General features: G+C 43.8%; 1 non-coding gene across 1 annotated transcript; it reads right to left on the minus strand.

Moving 5' to 3' along the window:
• Positions 1-1,264: 1,264 nt before the first annotated feature.
• On the minus strand, positions 1,265-1,337 carry Trnar-ccg (transfer RNA arginine (anticodon CCG)). Its single transcript has one exon. It is a non-coding gene; the product is annotated as a tRNA-Arg (tRNA).
• Between the last annotated feature and the right edge of the window lie 16,172 nt (positions 1,338-17,509).

Consider the following 17,509-nt stretch of genomic DNA (forward strand, 5'->3'; position numbering starts at 1 on the left):
ACAGGGTGACACACACCAGCAGTCCCAGGCTTAGGAGGGACAGGTGTTCCTGGGTCAGCCTGGCTACATAAGATCCTTTCTCAAAAAAAAAAAAAAAAAAAAAAAAAAAAAAACCAAAACCAAAACCAAAACAAACAAACAAACAAAAGAAAAACAACCCCACACAACATAATAAAAGCACACTGACTGGGGTCCAGGTGAACTTTCCTTTTGCACAGGAGAAATCAAGAAGAGTGTGTTTTTCTAGATAATGGTGAACAAAGCTTAAGTTTGATTTATTTGTTTCTTTAGTTTCACTGATTTGTAGATCACACACCTTAAAACAACAACAAAATGAGCTCCTAGCTTCTGGATCTCAACAGTAACGCTGAGCTGGTAACCCTTCTAGAGGACCAGATCCCAGCACCTGCATCCAGTTCCAGGGGATCCTGTGCCCTCTTCTGGCGTCCGAGGGCACTATACATATGCGATACACACAAATAAATGTTTTTGTTTCTGTTTTTTGTTTTGTTTTGTTTTTCGAGACAGGGTTTCTCTGTGTAACCCTGGCTGTCCTGGAACTTGCTCTATAGACGAGTCTAGCCTTGAACTCAGAGAGCTGCCTGCCTCTGCCTCCCGAGTGCTGGAGTGCTTCTCCACCACCTGGTTTTCTTTTTTTTTTTTTTAGTTACTGGAACGATGCCCTAGTTACATTTCATTGTTCATAGTACTCCGAGGATAGAACTTTAAATTATGTCTATTACATTTGTGTGCTGCCATTGCTGCTTTCCTTTGGAGTCAGGATGGGGAAGGAGCGTTATGAACTCTGATGCCTATAGGAAGCCCTAAGAGGTCTACTTGCCAGTTTGTGCTAGATTGCGCGCGCGCGCGTGCGTGCGTGCGTGCGTGCGTGCGTGTGTGTGTGTGTGCGCGCGCGCGCCTCTGCCTCCCTGAGTGGTGGGATGAAGGGTATGCACCATCACGCCAAGTTTATTTTTCATTAAAGTCTCAGAAATAAATTCAAGCCTCAAAAAGAAAAAAAAAAGAAAAACAACTGAAAATCAGTATCGAGAAGAAAAACAAAGAGTAAAATCTCTTTAAATCTATAGTTTTTGTTCATTATACTTTAACAAAATTAGACAAAAATGTTTTAAAAGAACAGACGTACGATTAAAGGACAAATCTTTTCCTTAAAAGTTCTGCGTAATTTTTAAAATACTCAGCAGCACGAGAAACAATCGACTTTTATATTATTCCTCTTTTTTCCAACAAAAAGAGTTTGATGCGACCCAGATGGGACTCGAACCCACAATCCCCAGCTCCGGAGGCTGATGCCTTATCCATTAGGCCACTGGGTCACCACAAGATCCGGGTTCTCACTCCCTCTCCTTATGTGATGTAATCATCGCGGACACACCCGTTAAGCTCCGATTTCTTGTAGGCCAACGTGCGATTGCCGAGTGCGCTTGCGCACTCACTGCTGCGCGGCAGGAACTTCCAGTGCGCCTGCGCCGCCGCCCGGGTTTGCGGTCTGGTGGGGCCTCCTGATTTTGGACGATACTTGGCGCTGTAAGGCAGGGGAGAGCGTGCGTCCGGCCTCCTCAGAGGGTTTTTTTTTTTTTTGGGGGGGAAAACTCTTGATATTGACTTTGTTAGGCTCCTCCTAGAAACTTTAAGAACAGCCCCTGCTGTGCTCTGCATTCGTATTCACTGGCCTCGGGCGGGCCGCAGCAGCCGCCTTTCCCAAAGGTCCCTTTTTGTCTCACCCTCCTTAAACTCCCTGGGCTTTCCATCCCCGTTTCCCCATTCTTTCGTGCTTTTTATCAGCAAACATTGATTTGATAACCTATTATGTGCTGCGGACTCTTGGCAGATTCCAGGGTGAACAGGCTTTTCCAGCCCAACGAAATTTATAATCTGCCCCCTACGTCCACTTGACTACACACCCCCACACCTTCCCACCTACATTAAAGGGAAATGAACACGGTTTCTAAATACAAACTAGTACTTTTTATTTTTTACCCTAAAGGTAGATATCGGATAGCAACTGACTTTCTGGTTTCATGAAATTTGTTTACTGCGTGTAAAATGCTACATTGTAGGTTTTAAAAACATTTTCAGAGCTTCTGCCTTCATGGATAGGTAATCCCCCTTCTTTGCAATGTAAGAATACGTGTATATGAGTAATTCAAATGTATTGGTTAGTGTTGTTCACTCAGGTTGGAATCACCTGGGAGACGGGCCTCTGGGAATGTCTGTGGGGAATTATATTCATTACCTAAATCTGCCTGGGAAGACTCTCAGGTCCCTGTCGGAGGCAGGAACAAACTCAGTAAGGGGCTCAGTAATGGAGCAGTCGGCACTATCTCTGGTTACTGATTGTGGCTGATCAGCTGCTTCCAGTTCCCGCTGCGGTCACACACACACACACACACACACACACACACACACACACACACACGTGATGGACTGACTGTACCTTGAACTTTGAGTTAAGCACACACACACACACACACACACACACACACACACGTGATGGACTGACTGTACCTTGAATTGTCAGCTAAAATAAAATCTTGCTCTCTTAAATCACTTTTCTCCTAGTATTTCGTAGCAACGGCAGGAAAAGTAAATAAGCTATCAAATAGAAAATTAAAAATGCTGCTAAGTTTACCACCTGGAGTTTGTTAACTGAGTGCCTGTGTGGCTTCCACATTTCATTGAATGAAAAGTCATTTACTGTTTGGTTACTTGTAGGCTGTGAGCCCCTGTGCATCTGGGAAACGCTCTTCTTAGGCACCAAGTTATTATTTAGTGGTTGTAATTTGCCTTGATGATGGCATGTAACAGTGACGGCGCGTAACAGTGACGGCGTCTAACAGTGATGGCGTCTAACAGTGACGGCGTGTAACAGTGACAGCGTGTAACAGTGATGGCGTCTAACAGTGACGGTGTCTAACAGTGATGGCGTCTAACAGTGATGGCGTCTAACAGTGACGGTGTCTAACAGTGATGGCGTCTAACAGTGATGGCGTCTAACAGTGATGGCGTCTAACAGCAGTGGATGAAACTGCCTCCCAATTACAGTGGTAACCCTCTTCCCCACACGGAGAGACATGGCTTCACTTAATTCCCTCAGGCTTTGTTTCTTTCTTTTCTTCTATGTGGTCCTACAAGTCCTGGGAATCGCTGTGCAGATCAGGCTAGCTTCAAACTGGCTTCAAACGTGACAATCCTATTCTGCTTCTCCAGAGTTGGATTTTAAGTCTGTAACATCACACCTGGCTAAGTCTCAACTCTTTATGTCGTTTCTTTTTCTCCCCTCTGTGTAGCTTTGGAGCCTGTCCTGGAACTTGCCCTGTAGACTAGGCTGGCCTCGAACACACAGAGATCATCCTCTGCATCCTATGTGCTGGGATGAAAGGCTTGTGCCACCACTGCTCAGCCTGTTGCTTTATTTCTTTTAGGTAGACTAGTTGGGCTAGAGTGCTAGAGTATTTCTGCCTAAGTCTCGACTTCTGAGAACATATTTTTAGTATTTTGACAATCTGGGAAGGATGCATCAATTACTTCTACCTCAGACCAAAATATAGTGGCTAAGTGCCCACGTCACTTGCTGCTCTTGCATACTGGATTTGATGCCTAGCATCCACATGATGACTCACAACTATCAATAACTCCGTTGTCAAGAGATCTGACCCCCTCTCTGACCTCTGTAAGCACTAGGCTGGTGTGGGAGAATTGTCTGTATTCTGTCAATCATATTTTAATAAAATGCTGATTGGCCAGGCAGGCAGTATAGGCGGGAAAGCCAGACAGGAAGTAGGGGTGGAGCAATGAGAACAGGAGAATTCTGAGAAGCAGGGAAGTTCCTCTGCCACTCCTGTGCAGACCACGGAAGAAGCAACATGTAAGCTGTCACACTGAGAAAGGTAATGAGCCCATGTGGCTAACGTAGATAAGAATAATGGGGTAACATAAGTTATAAGAGCTAATAAGTAGCCTGACCTAATGAGCCAATCAGTTTATAACCTTATGGAGTCTTGTGCGTGATTTCTCCTTGGGACTTGCTGGCTTGTTGGGGTACTGGGCGGGACAGAAACCCCAACAAGCTGGCCCTCATGTTACACTAGGCACAGGCTTTCCACAGTGCATACAGACCTTTTAAAAAACTGAGGTAGCCTGGCAGTGGCGCCACACACCTTTAAGGTCAGCCCTCAGAAGGGAGAGGCAGGCAGATCGCTGTAAGTTCGAGACCAACCAGGCCTACAGAGCAAGTTCCAGGACAGCCAGGACTTTTAGACAGAGAAACTCTGTCTCAAAAAAAAACTTAAATACATAAATAAATAAAGTTAAAAATCAAGGGAAGAGTACAGAATCCTCAAACACATTCTCACCTTCTGGAATTCTCCCATGAATAATTTGCAATAAGTGGTACATTTGTTATGACTGATGAACTCACAGCTATACATTGTTAACTAAAGTTCGCAGGTGACATTAGGGTTTTCTCTGTGTATGTTCTATGGCTTGTACAAATGTGCATTATTATGCAGTCTCTATTTGCAGCATCACACAGAAAAATTTCACTGCCTTCATCATGCTGTGCTTAGGCGGAGAGAGATGGTTCAGCAGTTAGCAGCCCTTGCTGCATGTGAATTCTAGAGTTTAAATCTAAGAACCAAATAACAGCAGAACATCCTTGAAAATGCCTATAACTCCAGCTCTGAGGGCAGTGGAGACAGGATTGCTGGGACTTGCAGGCTTCCAGCCTTGCTGAGAAAATGTGAGCCCCAGGATCAAAAAGAGACCGTGCCTCAAAGGATAAGCAGAGATGAAAGAGGACACCTAACACCCTCTTCTGGCTCCCACTCATGTGACTACACACACAAACACACACACACACACACACACACACACACACGAGTAAATAACGTTTAGGATGTACTTATTTTCTGTGTATGAGTGTTTTAGCTCCACAAATGTGTGTGCACCGTGTGAGTGCCTGGTACCCATGGAAGTGAGAAGACAGCATCAGATCCCCTGGACCTGGAGTTAGGGACGGAAGTGAGCTGAAACATGTGGGTACCAGGAACTGAACCCAACTATTCTTCAAGAGCAACAAGTGCTCTTAACCACTGAGCCAAATTTAATTTTTTTTTCTGAGACAGGGTTTCTCTGGTAGCCTTGGCTGTCCTGGAACTAACTCTGTAGACAAGGCTGGCCTCAAACTCAGAGATCCACCTGCCTCTGCTTCCCAAGTGCTGAGATTAAAGACGTGTGCCACCACTGCCTAGTTTAAAAGAAAATCCTTAAAATGTCATGTTTTTTAGAATGTGAAAAGACGGCAATGTTGGTAGCTGAGTGGCTTAATGGAAACTTGATGTGTCCCAACCTAGATTCAGTATCTCTTTTTTGTCTCCTCCATAGTGGTAAGAGTCCAAACTTAGTGTCCTGATAACTGAATGTCCCTCTCAAGGTACCAGGTCAGATGCTAGGTGGGCATCCAGCAGGAGACGCAGCCAGTCCGCCCCAGTGGCAGGGAATGAATATTGCAGACATTATGTTTAGCCTCTGTCTCTGCCACCACGGCCAGGTCCTGTAAAGCAAGAGGAAGATGAACATCCACCAAGGAGGTCACCACAGCCACCTGAATGTTAAGAGCCTATGCCACCATGGAGGCCTTTGGGTAAACATTCACATGACTTAATCTGTCACTCCTGAGGTCATTCTAAGGCACACATACAGCTGATAGAGCCTTGAATGTTGACCTGGTGGAATTCCAAACCACGCTGATATCTTAGCCCTGCACCCACTTCCCTGTGGATACATACACACGGCAGTCATCCTGGCTCAGAAGGCCTACCGTGAGCAGCTTCCCATAGCAGAGCTCACCAGCACCCACTTTGGGCCTGCTTGCCCTTTGCCCTTTAAATCCTTCCACTGCTGGACTTGCTCCATCCCCAGCGTTTTCTTCTCATTGGGTCACGCCACCTGTTCATTTGCATCAAGTGAATTCCCCGGAACGCTCCCACCCATGACACAGTGAATAAAGCCACCCTGCCTCTCGCTTCATCTCAGTTGCTGACCCCAACAGTTTGCCGTTTCCCTTGGAGTCTACCGCCAAGCTTTCATTCAGTTTGAGAGGTTGGGCTGCTAACAACAAAATAATTAATTTCCGACCTTATTTCTGATAAATTAGGTGGGTGCAAATGCCTGTCCCAGCACCCAGAGGTGAGGGCAGGGGAGCAGAAGTTCAAGAGCATCCTTGGATGAACCCTTTCTTCTCCATCTCCGCTCAAGTCCAATTTCCAACTTAGAACAGGAAAGTTTGTATCCGCCCCACAAGCCCTCAAACTGAAGCCCTAGCTGCCGGTGTGACCTTGGAAGGTCAACCCTTTGGGCGGTGCTGAGCTTTGAGTGAGTTCCCGAGGGTGACTTGTCACAGTGGGAGACCCTAGAAGACTTTGCAAGTTTGTCTCCCTTTCTTCTGTTTCTTACCCAGAGGCCTTATTAACCCTGAGTAGGAGAGGTTCTTATCCTCCCCTGGTTTCCTCAGATGCTCTTCATTAGTGCAGCTCCATCGGTATCCACACTGGCGCGGATGCCAGGAGCTTCATTTCCCGGAACATGTCACTCAGCCTGACGACCAGATGCCCACTGACAAGACGATTTGGGGAGGGAGATGACTCGCGCCTTTAACACCTCCCCAGGGTAGTGTTTGTAGACGTGGAGCCCACAGTCACCGATGAAGTTTGCAGTGGTACCCACCACCCGCCCTTCTACCCAAGCAGCTTATCACAAACAAGGGCGATGCTGCCAATAATAGGCCTGTGCCTACTGGACTGTAGGGATGTGGTGTGGTCACGGCCAAAGATGCTGCTGCTGCTGTCATGGCTACCGTCAAGGCCAAGCATAGCATCGACTCTGTGGACCAGGGTCCCATTGGTTTCAAGGTTGGTATCGACCTTGCACTGTGGTACCTAGTGGAGGCTTGGCCATGGTACAGAGAGCTGAGCACAACAGTCTCACTGCTCAGGCCTCAGTTCTCCCAGACCACAAGTTTGACACCATGCATGCCAAGTGTGCCATTTTGCATTTGTATATGGATGAAGACGTGGAGGAAGGAGAGTTTTCTGAGACCCCAGAGGATTATGAAAGTCGAGCAGATGTTGCCGAAGGAGACAATGACGATGGAGATTGCCCACGTGCTACAACCTCACCGTCTCAGAGCTGACTTTGAAGTGGTTGTTGTTTTGTTTTGTGGAGCTCTCTATTATAACCCTAAACTATCAGTAAAGATGATTTTCCATTTTAAATGGCAAAACAAAGAGACCTAGCTAACACACTAGAGTAGTAGTTCCTTGTCAGCTGCCAGCCCACAAATAATGACACAGAGACGTCTTATTAATTATGAAAGTTCTGTCACAAGGCTTGTTACCTCATCTCTCCATACTGCCCATGCTGCTTCCTCCGTGTCTGGCTGGTGACCCTGCCTTCTTCCCAGAGTTCTCTCTCTACCGGGAAGTCCCACCTATACTTCCCATCTATCGACTGTTTACGTTTTCATTACATCAATCACAGCAATACATCTACATACAGCATACAACCATCCCACAACATTTCCCCCCTTTGTCTAAATAAAAAAGAAAGGTTTTAACTCCAATACAGTAAAAGTATATACAATAAGAACAATTATTGACCAGGTGGTGGTAGTGCACAATCCCAGCATTTGGAAGGCAGAGAAAGGAGGATCTCCATGAGTTCAAGACCAGTCTGATCTGCAAGAGCTAGTTCTAGGACAGACTCCAAAAGCTCCAGAGAAACCCTGTCTCAGAAAAAAAAATAATACCTGAGTAAACAAGAAGTGCAGAGCAAACATCTTCTAAAGCTATAGAAATGACAGAAACAGCTGGCTTCCTGGACAGTGACCCAAGGTTTCTCTACAGCACTGGGGCATCCATCCTTGGCCTACAGACATAGAATGTCTTCAGATGTTTTGTAAAGCAGAAAGTTTTTGAAGGACTGTCCTACCTTGTCTTGGCAAAGGTCAGTAGTTGTCTTCCTTTGTGTCCTGCTTGTCCAGCAGCTGAGACAAGGGCAGTTTCTTGTCCAGTGGCTGACTTTGCCACAATAAAAGCGATTCCATATGGAGGCTCTTCAATGTCCATCATCCTTTTTTGAAGGAAACTGGTGCTGCCATGAGCAGACATGTCTCACTGTCATAGAAACCCTTCTGTTATTAAAACATCCTAAATGTCATATTCTGTAGGTCTCTGAAGTGTTTGGAGACCATCTGTCTATCTAAAATATATTTCTTTTTTTTTAATTTTTTTTTTTAATGGGGGCTGGAGAAATGGCTCAGAGGTTAAGAGCATTGCCTGTTCTTCCAAAGGTCCTGAGTTCAATTCCTGGCAACCACATGGTGGCTCACAACCATCTGTAATGGGGTCTGGTGCCCTCTTCTGGCCAGCAGGCATACACACAGAATATTGTATACATAATAAATAAATAAATATTAAATTTTTAAAAATGTTTATTTATTTATTTAAAGTATATAGTGTGTATACTGCATTTCCAGCATACCAGAAGAGGACACCAGATCTCTTACTGAAGATGGTTGTGAGCTGCCATGTGGTTGCTGGGAATTGAACTCAGAACCTCTGGAAGGGCAGCCAGTGCTCTTAACCTCTGAGCCATCTCTCCAGCCCCCCAAAAATCAGAGTTGTGTTTTTTTGTTTTTTGTTTTTTTTGTTTTGTTTTGTTTTGTTGTTTTTTTTGAGACAGGGTTTCTCTATAGCTTTGGAGCCTGTCCTGGAACTAGCTCTTGTAGACCAGGCTGGTCTCAAACCCACAGAGATCCGCCTGCCTCTGCCTCCTGAGTTTTGGGATTAAAGGCGTGTGCCACCACTGCTCAGCAAAAAATATATTTCTTTTTGACCTTGAAAACATACATAATATGGCCATAAATTGATTGTTAGATGACTAACTACTGACCTATATTTCTTTAGTATCCTAAATAACTTTCAAGGACTAAAACTTTGCATTACATTTTACTTTTTTTTAAAAGATTTATTTATTATGTATACAACATTTGCGACTCCATGTATGCCTGCCTGCCAGAAGAGGGTGCCATATCTCATTACAGATGGTTGTGAGCCACCATGTGTTTGCCAGGAATTGAACTCAGGACCTTTGGAAGAGTAGTCAGTGCTCTTAACCACCGAGCCATCTCTCCATCCCTGCATTACATTTTTAAATGAGCTGCATAGGTACAACACCCTAAACAAGAGTAGAAACATGTATACAGTGTAACAAAATATCCTTAAATTTGTATCGATACACAAACAATCTTAAATAAGAGTAAAAATTATATAGAGTGTGTTCTAAAAAAAAACCTTAAATTTGTATCAATATACACAGGTCCAAACCAATGTAAAATATTTGAGACTAGTAGTTGTTTTTTAATTTGAAAGTATTTTCAATAATCTACCCTTTATCTTATCATCTCTCTATCCCCCTTTTCTTTTTTAGAACAAGATCCCTGAATCTAATCTCCTTTGATTAACTTCCTCCCTGACTATGACCAATAACTTGCAACCAACCCACCTAAATGATGACAAACACCTACAATCCTCTGAATGACCAAAACACACCCGCCCCACCTCTTGGCAATGTGTGTGTTATATTTTCTAAACTTCTTCCTGCTCTCTGGGAGTGATGGAATCTCCAGGAGATCCTGAAAATTGAGATAATGGTCAAACCCTGGGAGAGTTGGTTGTACCATTTGTTTTTCCAGTCTCCGATGGGAAGTGCAGGGCTTACCTGAAGTCCTGTCTGGAGTAGTGCATGAGGCTGGGCCACTTCAACTGGTAGCTTTGAAGTTGTTCTGGGTGCAGAATTTTGAGAAAACTGCTACAGATGCATTCTGAGAGGCAGGATCACCCAGGCTACTTGTTTTCAATGGTGTCTGGTCCTTTTGTTCTGAAAACATTCAAACGTTTAAACATAACACATATATTTGCATTTACACAAGTATGAAATGTGTAGTGTGTATAAGTCAGTTAAAGATGATTTTCTATTTTCTGTTTGAACAGGTAAAAGGCATCTATCAAATTTGAAGGTTTTTTTTTTGTACTGTATAACCAAAGCTCTATTCATACCATAGGAAAGGAAGGCATGTAATAAGTCATGAGGACTCTGTAGTCAACAAGATTTATCATGCTTCATCTAGTCTCATGGCTGTTCCCATCATAGAGGGATCTTCTGCATTCTGTTCTGTAGTCTTTCTTGTGTTTATTTCTTTTTTTTTTCCAAATCTGCAGCCAAGATTTTCAGGAAGTCTCCCCTAATCAAATCTGATCTTCATTAATTTTGAAGAGAACCACAACTTTTTGCTTCCTGTGGGGGGAAAAAATGGCATAACCTCTCCCCCAAGGCAACTTATTTTCTGATTTCCATTTTGAAGTTAAGGCATCCTTAAAATATATAGACTGGTTTAATTCAGCAGTTTCCATATCCAGTGTCTCTCCACAGCTGTTTTTTTGTTCCTTAGCATCTAAAATATTCAAAGTCAACAAAGTACCATACAGAATCCAGACACCCTGTGTATTTCCCATTTTATGAGGCTTATTCTTGTTACTTTATTCTCTCTTTAAAGACTTTATTTTTTTAGAGCTGGGCAGTGGTGGCGCACGCCTTTAATCCCAGCACTAGAGAGGCAGAGGCAGGCGGATCTTTGTGAGTTCGAGGTCAGCCTGGTCTACAAGAGCTAGTTCCAGGACAGGCTCCAAAACTACAGAGAAACCCTGTCTCAAAAAACCAAAAAAAAAAAAAAAAAAAAAAAGAAAGACTTTATTCTTTTTAAACTATTCCTTTTTTCCCTGTGACTGTCTGTACCCATTTTTTTTTCTTTCTTTAGCATCTAGCACATTTTTAAACATACTGTACCTTTGTAGAGGTTTTCTGTGGTCTGGACCTGACTTTACTAAGTACCTGCATTGTTCCCTGACCGTGTGAGACAATTTTAAACTGCCATGTAAGCTGCTGTGTGCGTTCAACTCAGTGCATGGTGCTGGCACATGGCCCTCACAGCTGGATCTGGCCCATAGCCATGACTCTGTACTCCACTGAGCAATGGCCTGCGTGAGAGACTACAGGACTAGGAAGTCACATCTGGCTCCCTGTCCAGACTTTCCTTAGCTTTTTCAGGTCATTCAGCTTTTTTTAAATTAATATATTTTTAAAAAATTATGTGCATTGGTGTTTTACCTGCATATATGTCTGTGCGGGGATGTCAGATCTTGGAGTTACAGACAGTTGTGAGCTGCCATGTGGGTGCTGGGAATTGAACCCAGGTCCTCTGGAAGAGCAGTCAAGGCTCTTAACCACTGTGCCACCTCTCCAACCCCTCAGTATTTTGTTGTGGGGTATTTGTACACTGTGTGAAAATGTATTGCTCTGCTGTGATCAATACATTTTCACATAGTGTACAAATATCCCACAACAAAAACCTTTCCAATCCCAGTGACTCAATATCTAACCCGACTATGCTTCAGAAATAGGAGGATTTATGAAGCTGTCATCAGAGCCTTGGGCTTGAGCTGTCTTCAGCAGTTCATCAGGACCCACCTTCTCCTTTTGTTTCTCTGGGGTTGCTCCTTCCCAAGCTCACATCTGGCAACAGCATAGTCTGGGGGAGGAAAAGGACATCTTATACCTGAAGCCCCAACAAACAGTTTTTAGCATCCGAATGTCTTCGCTATGATCTCAGTCCATTTTGTGCCTATAACACATACCTGATTTTAAAAAGAGAGAGAGAGCTTTATGTGGCTAACAGTTCTGGAGGTTCAAAGACTACGGGTTGCCAACTGTTCTGCCCTGGGGAAGGCCTGCTGGGCTACATTGTAACAAGGCAGATGGTGTCAGGATAGGAGCGATTTTCAAAGAGTATCACATGGTTAGGCGACAAACAAAAAAAAAACATTCAAGCACTAAGCTTGCCCTAATAGCCCCCTCTCAGGATTTAGCCAGGGTCTCAGATAAACTACACCACTCCTATCAGAAGGCAAGCCTTGCTGGGTGGTGGTGGCACACACCTTTAATCTGAGTATTTGGTAGGCAGAGACAGGTGGATCTCTGTGAGTTCAAGACCAGGCTGGTTTACATAGCGAGTTCCAGGAAAGCTAGGGCTATAAAGAGAAACCCTGTCTCAAAAAAAACAAGACAGCCGGGCGGTGGTGGCGCACGCTTTTAATCCCAGCACTCAGGAGGCAGAGGCAGGCGGATCTAGGTGAGTTCGAGGCCAGCCTGGTCTACAAGAGCTAGTTCCAGGTCGGGCTCCAAAACCACAGAGAAACCCTGTCTCGAAAAACCAAAAAAAAAAAAAAAAAAAAACAAGACAAAAAATCAAAACCAAAACCAAACAAAAAAAGGCAAGCCTCATGTAACTCTTCTTCTCCCCCAATTAGATTCCATCACCTCTGGACACTGCCTCACCGGCTGCCAGCCCTGCCCCTTATGTTCAATACATTCACACCAGAGCACCCACCAAACAGATCTCTTCCTCTGGCATGCAAAGAAATGGGATACCGATAAGGGCCTTCCTCCACCCCCATCTAGTGAGGAACAGAGGCAGGAGGATTAGGAGTTTAAAGTCAGGTGAGACAAGGTCTCAAACAAAAACTAAGGACCAAATACATGGACTACCATGGCTAAGAGTGATAGAAGAAGCTGGGTGTCATGGCACACACTTGGGAGGCAGAGGCAGGCAGATCTCTGTGAAGTGGGGGCCAGCCTGGTTTAGAGTGATTTCCAGGCCAGCCAGAGCCACCCACTAAGATCCTATCTGAGCCAAGGAGGGGGAGGAAGGGTAGAAGCATGTCTTCCCTGTAGGGCATTGTATCTTTCAAGGCAACTTTGTTTTTGTTTTTCAGAGCTAAGAACTGAACCTGGGGCCTCTCCTAGCTATCCCAACCTCAATTTTTTTTATTAGTGACATAAACAAAACAGAGTCTCATTATGTAGACCCAGTTGTTTGGCTTGAAACTTGCCAACTGAGATTACAGGCTCCTATCAAGATAGACTTATTTGGTTTTTAGTTTGTTTATTTATTTATGTATGTATTTATATATTTATTTATATGTTTTGTCTACATGTTTGTCTGTGTACCATAATCATGCCTGGTGCCAGAAGAACCCTAGAAGAGGCCTTCTGGCCCCTCGGAACTAGAGTTATAGATAATTGTGAGTTGTGAGCCATGATGTGGGTGCTGGAACTAAACCCAAGTCTTCAGTAAGTACCCCTAACCACTAAACCATCTGTCAAGTTCAGTCGGGATTTTTTTTTAACCTCTAGAGACATGGTTTCTTCTTCTTCTTCTTCTTCTTCTTCTTCTTCTTCTTCTTCTTCTTCTTCTTCTTCTTCTTCTTCTTCTTCTTCTTCTTCTTCTTTGTAAGACTTTAAGACAATTCTGAAGCCATTTTTGACAATTCTGAACCCTCTCAGCCTTTGTGCCTTAGTGCTTCCCCCCCTCCCCTGGGAACCAAGGACCTAACAGCTACACATGTACATATGTTCTCCAGAAATTGGGACAAAATAACCTTTAAGATGTTGACTCAGTTCCTGAACAATTACTCATACATGTATGTTTTGATTCAGTCCCCTGGGAAACAGGGTCAAAATGACCTCTTATCTCATCTGATCTGACAATAGCTCTCCAGCCAATTATTGGTATCAGCCCTTTTCAAATAAGCCAATCATAATGGTCAAAGAACAACCCCCCTTGCTTCTGTGGCCTTCTCCTTTAAAAGTAGACTGTACCAGCTAGTCGGGGTCTCTCAGCTTCCTGAATGCTGAGGGACCCTGTCATGACAGAATTAATAAAATCCTCATGCATTTGCATCAGCTATGGTGTGATGGGTGGTCTCTGGGGGTGACTCCTTCTCGGTGTTTGGACGCTAGAGTCCAACATCATCATCATCATCATCATCATCATCATCTTCTTCTTCTTCTTCTTCTTCTTCTTCTTCTTCTTTTCTGTTTTTTTCTTTCTGTTTTTCCAAGACAGGGTTTTCCTGTGTAGCTTTGGAGTCTGTCCTAGAACTAGCTCTTGTAGACCTGGCTGACTTTGGATTTAAAGAGATCCACCTGCCTCTGCCTCTGCTGGGATTAAAGGCGTTCACAACTAGCTCTTTAGATCAGACTGGCCTCAAACTCACAGAGATCCTCCTACCTTTGCCTCTAGAGAGGAATTAAAGGCTTGTGCTATCACCACCCCAATCAGATTTTAAAAAAAAAAGAAAGAAAAAGAAAAAAATATTTATTTCTATTTATTTTATTTATGTGTCTAGTGGAGGGGGCACATATGCCACAAGCATACAGGTTCCCTCTCATGTCAGAAGGGAGCATCAATTCTTGGAACTGGAATTACAGGTGGTGGTTTTGAACCTCTTGATGCCCATGCTGAGAAGTAAACTCATGCCAGGTTCTGTGTTACCCTGCTGCTGGAGGCCATGCTGATGTCCCTGCTCCGTGTTGCTACCAAAGGCTGTGTTAATGTCTGCTGCGGTCTGTGTTACTACTCGGCACCAGGTTGATGTCCATCATTGTTGGACTAGGAGGCCAAACTCTCTCTAGGGAAGAGTTGCTTTAAGACATCATCCAGACACCACAGTCGATGCAAAAGCAAGAGGATTTTAATTAATTCTGTCATGACAGGACCCTTTAGCTAAGTAAAGAGTGTCAATTATCTATTTTGTACCGTTTTTAAAGCAAAAAGCCACAGAAACAAGCAGGGAGCCTGAGGGTTGTTTTCCAACTAATTGGATTGGCTTATTCAAAGGGCTACTAGCAGTGATTGGTCTACACCAGGGCAGGAGAATAGCTGCGTGATCGGGTGAGGTAAGGGGGCTCATTGGTGGGTCATCCTGACCTTGTTCCAGTGACTAAATCAATACATCAGGAATGGAGTCAACCTCCGTGGTTTGTCTTGCCTCAATAAAGTCATGTTTGGAGAATATCCACAAGAACACAGGGAGATGGAAAGTCCAACATTAGTGTGTGGGTGACTGTCACGTCTCCAGGAGAAAGGTGTGTAATGCTGAGAGGCTTCAGAAATGCCTTTAGAGCTGAGAGGACTCAGAAATGCATTTAGAGTCTTTCACCATCTGAGCTGCCACTAGCTATTATGGGCAAGGAAGCTTCTTTTGCAGGGGTATCGATGATTGCAGACTATAATCGAGAATGAGAAATACTGAAGGCTTTTGTAACAACCCCTTTCCAAAATAAACAGTTCATACAGGAAGCTATTGAAGAGAGTCCTTAAAAACCATGAAAAATCCGGGTGGTAGTGGCGCACACCTTTAACCCCAGCATTTGGGAGGCAGAGGCAGGAGGAGCTCTATGAATTCAAGGCTGCATGGTCTACAGAGCGAGTTCCAGGACAGCCAGGGCTACACAGAGAAACCATGTCTTGAAAAACAAAAAAAAAAAAAAAAAAAAAAGAAAGAAAGAAAGAAAGAAAGAAGGAAGGAAGGAAGGAAGGAAAAGAAAAATTTTAAAACACTGTTATAAAGATGCTGAAGTCTGGCTCTTTACAGCTGATAGCATCTGGCAGGAGGGTGGGACAGGACTCAGTTACCTTTAAGGGTCTAGCCCCTGGAAGTTTAACCATGCTCCAGTGAGTATATGGTTAAAGCAAATTGGACTTGGTGTATTTTGGGGGGATGGGGTGGGGACAGGAGATCACAAGAGTGGGAGAGTGTCCCTGGGAGGGTGTCCCTAGGAGGAATGGAAACAAGTGTGATCAAGTTTCATGGTACAAAACTCCCAAATAATTTTTCTCTTTTTTTCTTTTTCTCTCTTTCTTTCTTCTTTCTTTCTTTCTTTTTTTTTTTTTTTTTTGAGACAGGGTTTCTCTATAACAGTTCTGACTGTCCTGGAATTCTCTTTATAGACTAGGCTGGCCTCCAACTCACTGAGATTCTGCCCCCCAAGTGCCGGGATTAAAGGAATGCTACCACTGCCCAAATAATTAATAAAAAAATATTATTTTGGGGGGAAAGGATTATTTTTATTTATGTGTCTATGGGAGGGACACACATGTCACATGTATGCAGAGTCTTTTGGCATCAGAAGGAAGCATCACCAATTCTTTTCTTTTCTTTTTTTTTTTTTTTTAAAGACAGAGTTTCTCTGTGTAGCCCTGGCTGACCTGGAATCCCCTCTGTAAGCCAGGTTGGCTTCTAACTCAGAGATCCACCTGCCTCTCCCCCACCCCCTACCCCAGGGCTGGGATTAAAGGTGAGAACCACCACCAATCAGATAGATTTCTTTCTTTTTTATTTTCTTTTTTTGTTTCTGTTTTGTTTTGTTTTTTGTTTTTGAGACAGGCTTTATTGTGTAGCTCTGACTGTCCTAGAACTTGTTTTGTAGACCAGGCTGGCTTTGAACTCACAGAGATCCTTCTGCCTTTCCTCCTGAGTGCTGGGATTAAAGGCCAGCAACACCACCACCATCATATGCCGGCAAGCAGCAGTATTCTTAACTGCTGAGCCATCTCTCCAGGTCCTCTACAGGGTTTCACTGATGAGGCTGGCCTTGAACTCACAGATAGTCACTTGTCTCTGCCTCTAGGTTGCAGATTAATTGCTCTGTCACACTTGGTCTTCTAGGCAGCTTTTGACTTTATACTTGGGTTTCAGTTTCCTTTCAAGTGGTAGACAGTGGGACTTGACTCCCATCTATCACTTGTTTTCTCTGTAAACCTGGGACAATCAAGTATTATGGAATTAGACTCTCTGTGGCAATTAATATATGCATAGCACCACAACACTGGGGAACACAGTACTCATTGTTTCTAGGGAAAAAAAGCTTAGTTTCACAATGCCTGTAACAGGCGGATCACTAAGTGGGAATGCAGGGAGAGAGCATCAGCTTTAAGAAGTCGGGCAGGCTGCTGTTGATCAGAATCCTCAACTGTTTTCTACAAACCCCGAGTCCCTAAGACTGAATCTCCCTTCAGAAGTTGTTCCTACCCCAACTACTAAACAAAGAACATAGCCTCCCCAAATGGATGAATTTAGGTCATGTGCCTGCTCCTGAACCATTCACAGTAGCCAAGAGAATGCCTGGTGGTGATTGGCTGAGAATGAATTCCTTCCACATTCTTGCATTTAGCGGGTCAGGTTGGGAGCAGCTGCCTGTGAAAGAGAGAAACTGGCAGGACGCCTGCGAGAATAGACGTAGCCTACTGCTTGCATCTATTTGTACAAAACAAACCACTAAAACTCCTAAAATGCTCTCCAAAAGGACCCAGAAAAATTGCAGGTAGAATACAAAAAAATGGCTCGCGATCCTGATGCTTTTAGAAATCCTTGATGTTTGGAAATAATTAGACCACAAAACATGAATATTAGGATGATGATAATGTGGAAGTTGAATCTTTCTTTAATTTGAGAGTTTGTGGTGTGTTTACACAAGAGAATCTCTTTTAAAAAACAATTGTTTTTCTTTATTTTATTTTATATACATT

This window comes from Myodes glareolus, chromosome 9, assembly GCF_982192425.1.
Source record: "Myodes glareolus chromosome 9, mMyoGla1.1, whole genome shotgun sequence".
NCBI lineage: Eukaryota > Metazoa > Chordata > Mammalia > Rodentia > Cricetidae > Myodes > Myodes glareolus.